Source organism: Erinaceus europaeus, chromosome 13 (genome assembly GCF_950295315.1).
Source record: "Erinaceus europaeus chromosome 13, mEriEur2.1, whole genome shotgun sequence".
NCBI classification, from domain to species: domain Eukaryota; kingdom Metazoa; phylum Chordata; class Mammalia; order Eulipotyphla; family Erinaceidae; genus Erinaceus; species Erinaceus europaeus.
The window spans coordinates 93,063,754-93,076,238 of NC_080174.1; the positions used below are offsets into that span (position 1 = coordinate 93,063,754).

General features: G+C 41.1%; 1 long non-coding RNA gene across 1 annotated transcript in view; it reads left to right on the top strand.

Moving 5' to 3' along the window:
* Window positions 1-12,485, top strand: part of LOC132542446 (uncharacterized) — a 280,081-nt gene that overhangs the window by 17,058 nt on the left and 250,538 nt on the right. Inside the window, exon 2 of the long non-coding RNA XR_009553458.1 lies at window positions 3,781-3,911. This is a non-coding gene — a long non-coding RNA (uncharacterized LOC132542446). The remainder of the gene's footprint in view (window positions 1-3,780; window positions 3,912-12,485) is intronic.

Genomic DNA, 12,485 nt, shown 5'->3' on the forward strand with positions numbered 1-12,485 from the left:
GCTGCAGGCGGAGCTTAAACCGCGGCGGCAGGGGCCGGGGGCGGAGCTGAAACCAGGGCGGCAGGGGCCGGTGGTGGAGCTGAAACCAGGGCGGCAGGGGCCGGGGGCGGAGCTGAAACCAGGGCGGCAGGGGCCGGGGCGGAGCTGAAACTGGGGAGGCAGGGGCCTGGGGCGGTGTCAGGAATGCAGAAGCTGCAGGCGGAGCTGAAACCAGGGAGGCAGGGGCAGGGGGAGGGTTCAGGGACTCAGAAACCTCAGGCGAAGCTGAAACCGGGGTGGAAGGGGCCGGGGTGAGAGGAGGAGCGTCCGAACACGTGTGTGTGTCTGTGGGAACGGAATTCTTGGATTTAGCCGCTGATCGCTTAGGATGTCTAAGTCTTAAGCACATGTGATTTAACTCTCGTACCTCAGCCTCAAGGTCACTTATCCTTATGGCATACCACGTTTTAAATATCTTGAAAGTGGCGACCACAGTTTAAAAAAATCCAAGGGGTAGCGAAAATTAAACCGTTTATGACAGCACGAATCTGTCCCAGGTCAAGAGATAATGACTGGGACACCTCATAAAACGAGAAATTTCCCATGGTGGAAGGAAACGCAGGGCCACAGAAGTGGGCGGATGCCACTTACCTGTGTCTGGGCGGTTTCAGAGACCTCAGGCCGGGCGTGGTGTGGGTACGGAACACGATGGGCGCCAGATGTTGTTGCAGTGGTCTGGTGTCGGGCTGCACCACAGAGAAGAGAGTGGACGTCCAGAGCAAAGGGGTACACAAATCTTTATTATAGGATGGGGGGGAGGTTTGGTTCAGACCACGTGGAGCCAGCCGGCAATGGCCGACCATGGGGGGAGAGCAGGGAGCGAGACCTCAGAGAGGGAGAGCCGAGAGCCCAGAGAGAGAGAGGAGAGGGGTGAGGGGCTTTTTATTTGGCGAGAACCAGGGGTGACGTGTAGGGCCAGGATTGGTTGAAGGGGGCACTCTAGGATTTTGCGGGGCATAGAAAAACCTGAGGGCGGAGACTGCATCAGAATAACTCCTCAGCAACATCTCCTCAAGGATAGCCAGATTCTCGGAGGGGCTGTTGCCACTTCTTGCTCATCCTAGACCTGTTCAATCTTCTATTGTATAAGAATATCTGTCCCTGTACTGTTTTAGGGGTCCTATAAAATCTGTTTGTAGGGTATGGTTAAAATGTAATTTTATTGCAGTCTGTCCTGGGTATCTATGAGAAAATCTATTTGTTCTTTGGGCAATTCTTACAGGACCTGATAGCTTCCTTTGCCGTGTGCCAAGTGACTTTGGCATTCCTTTCTTTAAACCACTTGTGTGTTCCATGATTCCCGGGATGCCCTAAAAACTCATGAACTTCTAAGATTTCCTCTAGTGTGATGGGTCTAATCTGGGAGTCCCTTTTTAACTTTAATTTTGTTCCTGTATTTTCTGTCACTCTCCATCCCCTGTCTATTTTTCCTATAATGCTGCTCATTTATCAACCTCATTATTATATTTAGTCTGTAAAGATTCATCTTTCTTATGAGCATCTACATGGTATACCTAAATTTTGATGTCTCTCCCAATCTGGTGTAGCTCCTTCCATGCTTCTTTGCTCCAAATCGCCTTTCCATTGATTTTCCAATCTGTATGTTCCCATTTTCCTGACCAGAAGACTATCTCTTTTACTACACACCATGAGTCAGAGAACAAATGTAAATCCTGTGTCTCCTTCAAAGACTTTCTGGCAGCTAAAAGAGCTGCTATAACTTCTGCATGTTGTGTGGCGTGGGACATGCCTTGATCAATAATGATCATGTTATCGGATGGTCGCAGTGCTGCCGCTTTCCATCTCACCATGTTATTTTGTGTGGTAGTGGAACCATCAGTGAACCAGAGAGAAGGAGTATTGCCCTGGTCACCATTCTTCAATAGGTATCTGTTTCTGGGGAGGGGAGGTGTGTGTGTGGGAGGTATATACCTGCCCCCCCAGAGCTTGTTGTAACAACTGCTCGGACACCATGGGTACCATCTGTGGAGGTTAGAAACCAACTGTTACATGTTAGAGACTTTTACCCAGAAACCAACTGTTACTTCTTAGACACTGTTACACTGAAACCAACTGTTACTTGTTAGAGACTGTTACACTGAAACCAATGGTTCCTTGTAACAGTCTTTAAACTGAAAGCAATTCCTCTTGTTCCCTGTACTATAAAAATTGGAGAGTGAGAAATTTGCTATCATCAGTGCAGACTCTCCCCTTGTGTGGACAGATGTCAGCCGCCCAAGCTTAAGCTTGCGAATAAAGGCTCTTGCTCTTGCATGTAATTCTGGTCTTTCTTGTGTGAGATCGGAACTGGAACTTCTGTGCACAAAACCATCCTCTTCTCTTCCAGGGATACCCCAGGAAGAAAGTGGACAGATACCATTTCCATTGAAGCACTTTTCCTTCCATGGGTAGGCCAGTCCATGCCTCTGCTGGTGCCTCAACCCAATCTAATATGGGCAGGGTAGTTTGGAGGACTACCAGATTATTCCTCAAAATAGAGTGGCACGTTCTCAAAGCTTCATAGACTGTCTATACATACTTTTCAAACAAGGAAAATTTGTTCTCTGACCATGGGAATCTTTTACAATAAAATCCTACGGGAGTTAGCCTGCTCTGTTCCCTAACAAATTTATTCCAGTTTCCCCAGCTGAGTTTATAGAATACATCAATGACTACCGTTTGACCTTTTTTAATATCCATGAGCTCCTTATATTCTATAACTCTCTTCTTCACTATGCCAAAGGCCTCTTCTTGTGGTTCTCCCCATTCAAAATCTTCAGTTTTCTTAGTTATGTCATATAAAGGTTTAAGCACCATTTGTAAGTGTGGTATGTGGTTCCTCCAATACATGAATGTACCTACTATAGCTTGCTGGGTTTGAGACTTATTCTGTGGTGTTCATAGGGCTTTAATTTTGTCTATTGCAGCCTCGGGAATTTTAGGTCCCGTGTTTGACCAATGTACTCCTAAGAACTTTACACTTTTGGGAGTTGGATGGTAGCATAATGGGTTAAGTGCACATGGCACAAAGCACAAGGACTGGTGTAAGTGTCCCGGTTTGAGCCCCTGGCTCTCCACCTGCAGGGGTGTTGCTTCACAAGCAGTAAAGCAGGTCTGTAGGTGTCTGTCTTTCTCTCTTCCTCTCTGTGTTCCCCTCCTCTCTCCATTTCTCTCCTATCTAACAACAATGACAACAGCAATAATAACTACAATGATAAAAAACAACAAGTGCAACAAAAGAGAAAATAAAAGAAAGGATGAAAGAAACAAAAAGGAACTCTACATTTTGAGCAGGGTTTGGACCTTAACCTGATTAATAGTCTATCCCTGTTGTCTCAGTTGTTTAACAGAGCCTGTGTCACAGCTTCCTTATTATGCCCTATAATTAAAAGATCAGCTACATAAGAAAAAAATTCACATCCCTTTGGTAGCTGTAATGTCTCGAAGCTCCATCTGAGTCTGGTATCTTGTGCTTTGCTCCATATGCACTTAACATGCTGCACTACCGCCCGACCCCTGTTCTACTAGATTTTGGTGGATGCTTTTGTTGAAGAAAAATTTAAAGGGTTAGATAGAGATGTCAGTCGAAAAAGGGTTAGATAGAGATGTCAGTCGAATTCGTGGGTTTGGTAATGTTCCTAACAGGCAGGATAACTCACTACATGTTTCCATAACCTCTTCTGTTTCCATTGCACAGCTAGGGTATTGTACCTTTTATTCACTACAGTATCTTCCATCTAGGGGCCATACTGTCTAGTGAAGAGGCTGTGCTGCTAGATTTAAACAGAGTTTCAAGCTATTGCTGTGATTGATCTTCCATTTTCTGGCCTGAAAGACATTCAGGGAAAGAGGAAGAGATGGCAGTTTCTTGGGTAAGTGACTTGCCCCACATCAGATTCTGTTTCTTTTTCCTCTTGAATACTTTGTCCTTTAATTTATACATGTTTACTTTACTGTTTCTGTTTTGCACATCTTATTTCTGTATCTCTGTCTCTTTCTCTCTTTTTCCAGAGCACTGCTCATCCTTGGCTTTCATCTCTGGCTTATATCCCTGGCTTATGGTCAGCCAATAGAACCTAGTACCTGAGAACCTCAGGCAGAAACTTTGTTATCTTCCCCTCTCTTTATTATTTATTTCTTTGGTTTTTAAAATTATATTTATTTATTTTCCTGTTTGTTGCCCTTGTTTTTATTCTTGCTGTTATTGAATTTGTCGTTGTTGGATAGGACAGAGAGAAATACAGAGAGGGGGAGAGAAAGACAGAAACCTGCAGACCTGCTTCACTGCCTGCTTCACTCCCCTGCAAGTGGGCTTGCATCGGTATCCTTATGCTGATTCAAGCCCTTTCCGCCACCTGCACTTAAACACTGCACTACCGCCTGACTCCCGTGAATGATTTTTTTAAGTTTTTTTTAATTTTATTTATTTATTTTCATTATTTATTCCTTTTGTTGCCCTTGTTGTTTTATTGTTGTAGTTATTATTGATGTCATTGTTGTTGGATAGGACAGAGAGAAATGGAGAGAGGAGGGGAAGACAGGAGAGAAAGACACACCTGCAGACCTGCTTCACCGCCTGTAAAGTGACTCCCCTGCAGGTGGGGAGCCAGGGGCTCGAACCGGGATCCTTCTGCTGGTCCTTGTGCTTAGCGCCACCTGTGCTTAACCCGCTGTGCTACCGCCTGACTCCCTCGTGAATGATTTTTAATTGCCCTGTGATTAAACATCTTACTGTGTTTATTTATGTTACTCTACTGAGTTGTGTGAGAACATATATTGCTGATTATCCTTTTGATGTATATTATGTAAATATGTTTTTAAATTTTTATTACTGCATCTCTTTGTCTTGGTGATAGGTCTTGTCATTATACCAAATATTTTCAGTTGTAGTCTCAGTGGTTCACTTGTCCATTTATTTATTTATCTTTGATGTTGATCTCAGGTCTCTGAAGACATTTCCCATTCAAATATTATGTACTGTACTGAGGATGACTTCTGTAGATTTTTTGGAGACTAGTCTAACATCCAAGTGCTTATGTATTTTGAGTTGACCCATTTTGTCATGTGATGGTGTTGTTTGGTTTTTATATGCATGCGGTGACTGATTCATTTTCCCCAACATCATCTTTTATAGAGACTTCACCTATTTACTTTTCAGCATCATTGTCTTGCTCTAAACATGTTCTTAGGGATTTTGATGGAGGCTGCATCGCATTTATATGCAACTTTCAAAATGGTCATTTAGTTTAGAAAATCATTAATAATCCACCAGTAATCAACATTTTTGTTTGCCTTATATCTTTATTTCACAGCAATTTATAGTTTTGAAGATTATTTCTTGAAAAAATTTTGTTGCAAATGTATGGGAGTCAAGCAGTAGCACTGCGGGTTAAGTGCATGTGGTGCAAAACAGTTTTCTATTGCTAGTGTTCTAATGAATGTACCACCTTCTAGAGCATGATTAAGAGGTATTTGGTTTTCAAGTCACCAAAGACATGTTTGCAGATGAGACAGTCATTCACAGACTTCCTAAAGTAGAGACTGAATGGCTAATCTGCTGTTGCTCGCATTTTCTCACATGATCACATTGCACATATTTTAGGGCTCAGTGACCTATGAAGATGTAACTGTGATTTTCACTCAAGAGGAGTGGGCACTATTAAATTCTTCAGAGAAGAAACTACAGAGATGTGATGTGTGAAAATTTGAGGAACTTTCTTTCCATAGGTAACTCTAATCGCCTTAATTTTTCAACTAGAAGAGAAATCATTTTTTGTTCACCAGTGTAGAAATGGCTATACTGTTCAGTGAGCAAGGTTTTATTGTGACTCATGAGGGATCAAGAATTCAATCTATTTGTATAGTTTCTAATACATTTTATATTTTGTAATTTTAGAAAAGATTGAAGAACATTCCAGCATATCTTGCATGGTAATATATCTTGCATGGTAATAAACAAAGGTGAGAGTTACATTTACAATAAAGTGTGATGTACCACCTAAGAAGCTACTGTGTTTTCAAAAGTTTTGTCTCTGTAATTTACTGAGATCATTTGCCTGCATGGTTTCCCTGTATAAGGAGCTTCATGGGTTCTTAATGGTATGCTCTCTACTGACTTAGCAATTGCATATGACTCCTTTTAATACAGTTCATTCAGAAAATGAAAGTTATAGTCACTGCCACAAATAGATCAATTTTTTAAATAAGCAAATCAAAAATACCTCATGACTAGTTTATAGAACAGTTGGACAAGTGACTCCAATGTGATGTATGTGATGTACATGACTGAAGTTCCCATCTGAGTCACTGAGGACCATAATGGTGTTCTACATTATCTGTCTTTTCTCACTTTATAGGAAAATTTTTCTGACATGTAAAAAGTAAATGGAAATTTTTAAAAGGAAGCAAAGTTGCTAAGTATTTATAAGATAGTACACTTGGAAGCAATAAGAATATCTTCAATGTATGACTATCTATATATATATTTAAATATTTTTTATTTATCCTCTTTTGATGTCCTTGTTTTTCATTGTTGTAGTTATTATTTGTTGTTAAGGTTATTGATGTAGTCATTGTTATATAGGACAGAGAGAAATGGAGAGAGGATGGGAAGACAGGGGGAGAGAAAGATAGTTACCTGCAGACCTGCTTCACCACCTGTGAAGCAACCCCCCCCATTCAGGTTGGGTGCCGGAGGCTCCGAACCAGGATCTTTAAAAATATCTATATTTTTAGGATACTTAGAGGTAGCCCTTCCAGAGAAGATCAGTATTTTCAGTGAAAAATATTTCAACACAAAGCCAAAAGTTGTTACTAACAAATAGAAGTTCAGTTAATGCATGCAAAATTCCTGTAATGATATCATTATATTTGGCATAATATCTTTATATGAAAGTATTTAGGTATTATGGGTTTTTATTTTTATTTATTTACTTATGTATTGGATAGAGACACCCAGAAATCAGTAGGAATGGGGAGGTAGAAAGGGTAGAGATAATGACTCCTGCATTCCTATTTCACCATTTGCAAAGCTTTCTGCCTGCAGTTGGGGATGGGCGCTTGAACCCTCTTCTTAGCTTGTAGCATGTGTGCTCAGGCAGGTACACCACTGCCCAGCCCTTTAAAAATTTTTTATTTCTTTATTGGGGAATTAATGTTTTACATTCAACAGTAAATACAATAGTTTGTACATACATAACATTCCCCAGTTTCCCATTTAATAATACAACCCCCACTGTGTCATTTACCATCCTTCATGGACCTGTATTCTTCCCACCCACCCAACCCAGAGTCTTTTACTTTGGTGCAATATGCAGGTTCTACTTGTGTTTTCTTTTCTGATCTTGTTTTTCAACTTCTGCCTGAGAGTGAGATCATCCCATATTCATCAGTGTGCAAGAATCCAGGTTTGAGCCCCCGGTCCCCACCTGCAAGGAGAGAGCTTCACAAGTGGCTTAGCAGAGCTGCAGGTGTCTTTCTGTCTCTCTCCCTTTCTTTCAACTACTTCCTTCTCTATTTCTGTCTCCTATAAACAAAGACAATAAAAAATTTTTTTTAAAGATTTTATTTATTAATGAGAAAGATTGGAAGAGCGAGATAGAGAGAAAGAGAGAAAGAACCAGATATCATTCTGGTACATGTGCTTCCAGGGATTGAACTCAGGACCTCATGTGGAGAATCCAATGCTTTATCCACTGCACCACCTCCTGAACCACTATAAAAAAATTTTTTTAAAGTGGTCTGGTAGGTGATGCAGTGCCTAAGGCATTAGACTCTGAAGCATGAGGTCCTGAGTTTGAACCCCAGTAACACATGTACCAGAGTGATGTCTTGTTTGTATGCTTCTAAATTCTGCTTCTAAGACCCCTTCTGTTACACTGCTTGAGGCTGTAGTCTACTTATATAATCATTGTTCTCACTGGCTTAATCCCCACTAGTTAGTATGCTATTCTCCCCACCCCCTATCCTACGCACTTCCTGTTCCTGACACTTCCAACTCAGGAGATAGATAGGACAGAATTGTGATTAGAGATTAGGTTGTTTAATTGCATCCCCGCTCATGAATAAAGATTGAACTGCGTTCCCAGCTCAGCCATGAGTCCCTTTTTGTCTGTCTCTGCCCTGGAAGCTAGCCCCGCAATGGATGGTTCTTTCTCTACTCCTATCTTTCTCATGAATTCATAAATCAATTCTTTAAAATAAAAAAGTCTTAAGTAATCCAGGAGAAAGTTACTGGAAGCTATTAGGCATTATAGCAAGGAGTCAGGCTACAAAATCGAGTGTACAAAAATCAGTGACATTTCTTTTTGCAAATACTAAATCCAAAGAAGAGGATATCCAGAATTCACTTCCATTTTTTATTTGTTATTGGATAGAGACAGAGAGAAATTGAAAGAGAAGGGAGAGACAGAGAGGAAGAGAGACAGACACCCGCAGACCTGCTTCACCGCCTGCTAAGCGACTCCCCTGCAGGTGTGGAGCCAGGGCTCGAAGTAGGATCCTTACGCCGGTCCTTGTGCTTTGCGCCACATGCACTTAACCCACTGCACCACCTCCTGACTCACACTCCCATTTTCTGTTGCAGCAATATCAGTAAAATACCTAGGAATAAACCTGACATGAAAAGACATGAAATACCTGTACACTGAACTGAGTCAGTATTCAAAGAAATAGAAAGTGATAGGGGCTGGGAGGTGGCACACCTGGTTGAGCGCACATGCTACAGTGTGTAAGGACTCAGGTTTGAGTCCCCAGTCCCCACCTGTCTCTCTTCTTCTCTAGTCCCCCTTGCCTTTCAATTTCTGGCTGTCTCTATCCAATAAATTAATTAATTTAAAAAAAAGGAGTAGAGGGGTCAGGCAGTGGCGCACCTGGTTAAGCACACACTCTATAGTGCACAAGGACCCGGGTTGAAGCCCCTGGTCCCCACCTGCAGGGGGAAAGATTCACGAGTGGTGAAGCAGGGCTGCAGGTGTCTCTCTCTGTCTCTCTCCATCTCTATCTTCCCTTCCCCTCAATTTCTCTCTGTCTTTCTCTAATAATAAAAATAAAGTTTTAAAAAAAGAATTTTAAAAGTTAGAAAAAAACTATCATACAAACAAAGGGATCCTTCACATGTTATGTTGGGCTGAGCTTCACTGATGGGAGACAGACGACCCAGGACTCATGGTTGAGCTGTATGCAGTATCTCTTTATTCCTGCAGGATACAGCACAATCTGAGCCGAGCTAAGCTAAACTAAAACTAAACTAGAACGAACAATGTTGTCTTTATATATATAATTCCCAAGTAGGGTATGAATGGGATGTGACATAGAGAGGGTAGAGAGAAAAGTGACTGGTGAAAGATCACGGTGTGACAAGGAGAGGGGGCGGAGCAGGCAAGAATTCTACCACTGAACTACCAATGGCCTGGAGGGAGGGTGGTGCTTTATGTAAATATAAAAGTGATTTATGTAAATAGACCGCCGCTTTGAGTGGGATCAAACCAATCCCTATACAGGCATACTGGTGCTTGGTTAAGCAGAAGCCAGGGGGAGCTGCCATACTACCCAACAATGTTAGAGTGTGCAAAGACCCAGGTTTGAGTCCCCAGTCCCCACCTGCAGGGGGAAAGCTTCACAAGTGGAGAAGCAGAGCTGCAGGTGCTTTCGTGTCTCTCTTCCTCTCTAGCCCTCTTTTCCTCTCAATTTTTGGCTGTCTCTATATAATATATAAATAAGTAAAAAATATTTTTTAAAGAAAATAAATAGAAAATGGTAATAACTAGTCAATGGGACTACATCAAATTGAAAACCTGCACAGCCAAAGAAACTATCACACAAACAAAGGGACACATCAGAATGGAGAAGATCTTCACATGCAATACATCAGACAAGAAATGAATAACCACATATACAAAAAGCTCAGCAAACTTAGCAACAAAAAACCAAATGTCCCCAACCAAAATTGGGCAGAGGATATGAACGGAATATTCATAACAGAAGAAATCCAAAAGGCTAACAAACACATGAAAAATTGCTCCAGGCCACTGATTGTCAAAGAAATGCAAATAAAGACAACTTTGAGCTAGGACCTCACCCCTGTTGAGAATAGCAGACATCAAAAAGGGCAGCAGCAACTAATGCTGGAGAGGTGGTTGGGACAGAGGAACGGTTCTGCACTGCTGGTGGGAATGTAAATTGATCCAACCTCTGTGGAGATCTGTCTGGAGAACTCTCACAAAGCTAGACATGGACATTCCATATGAGCTAGTAATTCCTCTCCTGGGGATATACCCCAAGGACACCATAACACCCAACCAAAAAGATATGTATACCCCTATGTTCATAGCAGCACAATTTGTATTAGCTAAAACCTGGAAGCAACCCAGCTGATCAACAACAGATGAGTGGCTGAGAAAGCTGTGGTATATATACACAAATGAATACTATGTAGCTAATAAAATCACTGAACCCACCTTCTCTGATTCATCTTGGATGGAGCTTGAAGGGATTTTCTATCTTTTTATAGTAGATTTTTTTAAATGTTTGTTTATTTAATAAAGGATTGAGACGGAGAGAAATGGATGGGGCAGGGAAGACAGCAAGGGAGACACAGAACCCTGCAGCCCTCCTTCACAGTTCATGAAGCTTTCCTCCTGTAGATGGGTCAGGAGGCTTGAACTGGGTATTTGCACACTATAAAATGAAGACTTAGGAAGTGTGCCACCACTTGACCCTCTTTTTCTCTATACCCAGCATTGAATATGGGATGACTATTCTTATGTTGATTAGTGACATAGAACTGTTGAAAATGTTTTAATTTTTGCAGATAAAAGTAATGGCTTATATCTAATTATTTTACCTTTTTTTGCACTTGTTTTTTTATTGTTGTTGTACTTATTATTGATGTCATTATTGATGTCATTCTTATTGGATAGTACAGAGGGAAATGGAGAGAGGAGGGAAAGACAGATAGGGGGAGAGAAAGACAGACACCTGCAGACCTGCTTCACCACCTATGAAGCGACTCCCCTGCAGGTAGGGAACTGGGGGCTCGGACCGGGATCTTTCTCCTGGTCCTTGCACTTTGCACCATGTGCACTTTACCCACTGCACCACCGCCCAGCCCCCTGCCTAGTTTCTATGTATGCTTTTCTTAATCTTTTTGTAAGATATTATAAAATTCAGTAAATCTACAAAAGGGTATTAAATCAGAATTACTCTCTTTTTAAAAAATGAAACTTTATTGTTCTGATATGCAGGTATCTGACACTCAGGGACTGTGAGCGATTTTTAATTGCCCTTTGACTAAACATCTTGGTTAAAGAGATTATAAATGTCTTTCTGTACATTTATTGTGGTTTTTCATGTTACTCTAATAAGTTGTGTGAGTACATATATTGCTGATTAGCACTTTGATGTATAGCATGTAAATATGATTTCTTATTTTATTTTACTGCATTTCTTTGTCTTGGTGATAGGTTTTGTGATTATACCAAATATTTTCAATTTGATGTAGTCTCAGTGGTACATTTTTCCATTAATTTTTTTATCATTGATGTTGAGCTCAGGTTTCTGAAGACATTTCCAAATCAGATATTATGTACTGTATGAGGATGACTTCTATAGGTTTTGGTTACTGTTGTAATATCCATGTGCATCTTAAGGAACAAAATACTATGGTCCAACCCTAAACCAGGGTTATTTCCTGAGCTCATTGTGAGAACTTTGACTCCACTCCTGCAGAATGCCTTTTTTTTCTTTCCATTTTATTTGATAGGAGACACCTGCAGGCCTGTTCACTGCTCATGAAGTGTCCCCCACTCAGGAGGGAAGCAAGTGTCAAACCTAGATCTTGTGTCATGGTGATATGTACCCTTAACCAGGTGCACCCTGCCCTGCACCTGTTAATAATAAAGAGCTGTGTGGCTTGAGATGTTTCATTTCTTTTTTTTAAAAAAATATTTTATTTATTTTTGAGAAAGATAGGAGAGAGAGAACCAGACATCACACTGGCACATATGCTGCAGGGGATCAAACTCGGTACCTCATGCTTGAGAGTCCAAAGCGTTATCACTGTGTCATCTCCCGGACCTCTTCCTGTTTCATTTCTAAGAAATTTATCATAATCATCACATGTGTTTTTTTTTTAAAGATTGTGTTTATTAATGAGAAAGGTGGAGAGAGAAAGGACCAGACATCACTCTGGCACATGTGCTGCTGGGGATTGAACTCAGAACCTCATGCTTGAGAGTCCAAAGTGTTAACACTGTGCCACCTCCTGGACCACGTGTTCTTTTTTTATCCCAACTTTTTTTTTTATCATTGTGGCTCCATTATGAATTCATTACACCCAGTGGCTATTTTCTTATTTATATTTTTGAGTTTTATATAGGTGAAGAGAATTTAATAAGGAAAGTGAAGTAGAGATATATCTATCTGTGTGTGTGTGATGTGAAATTTTT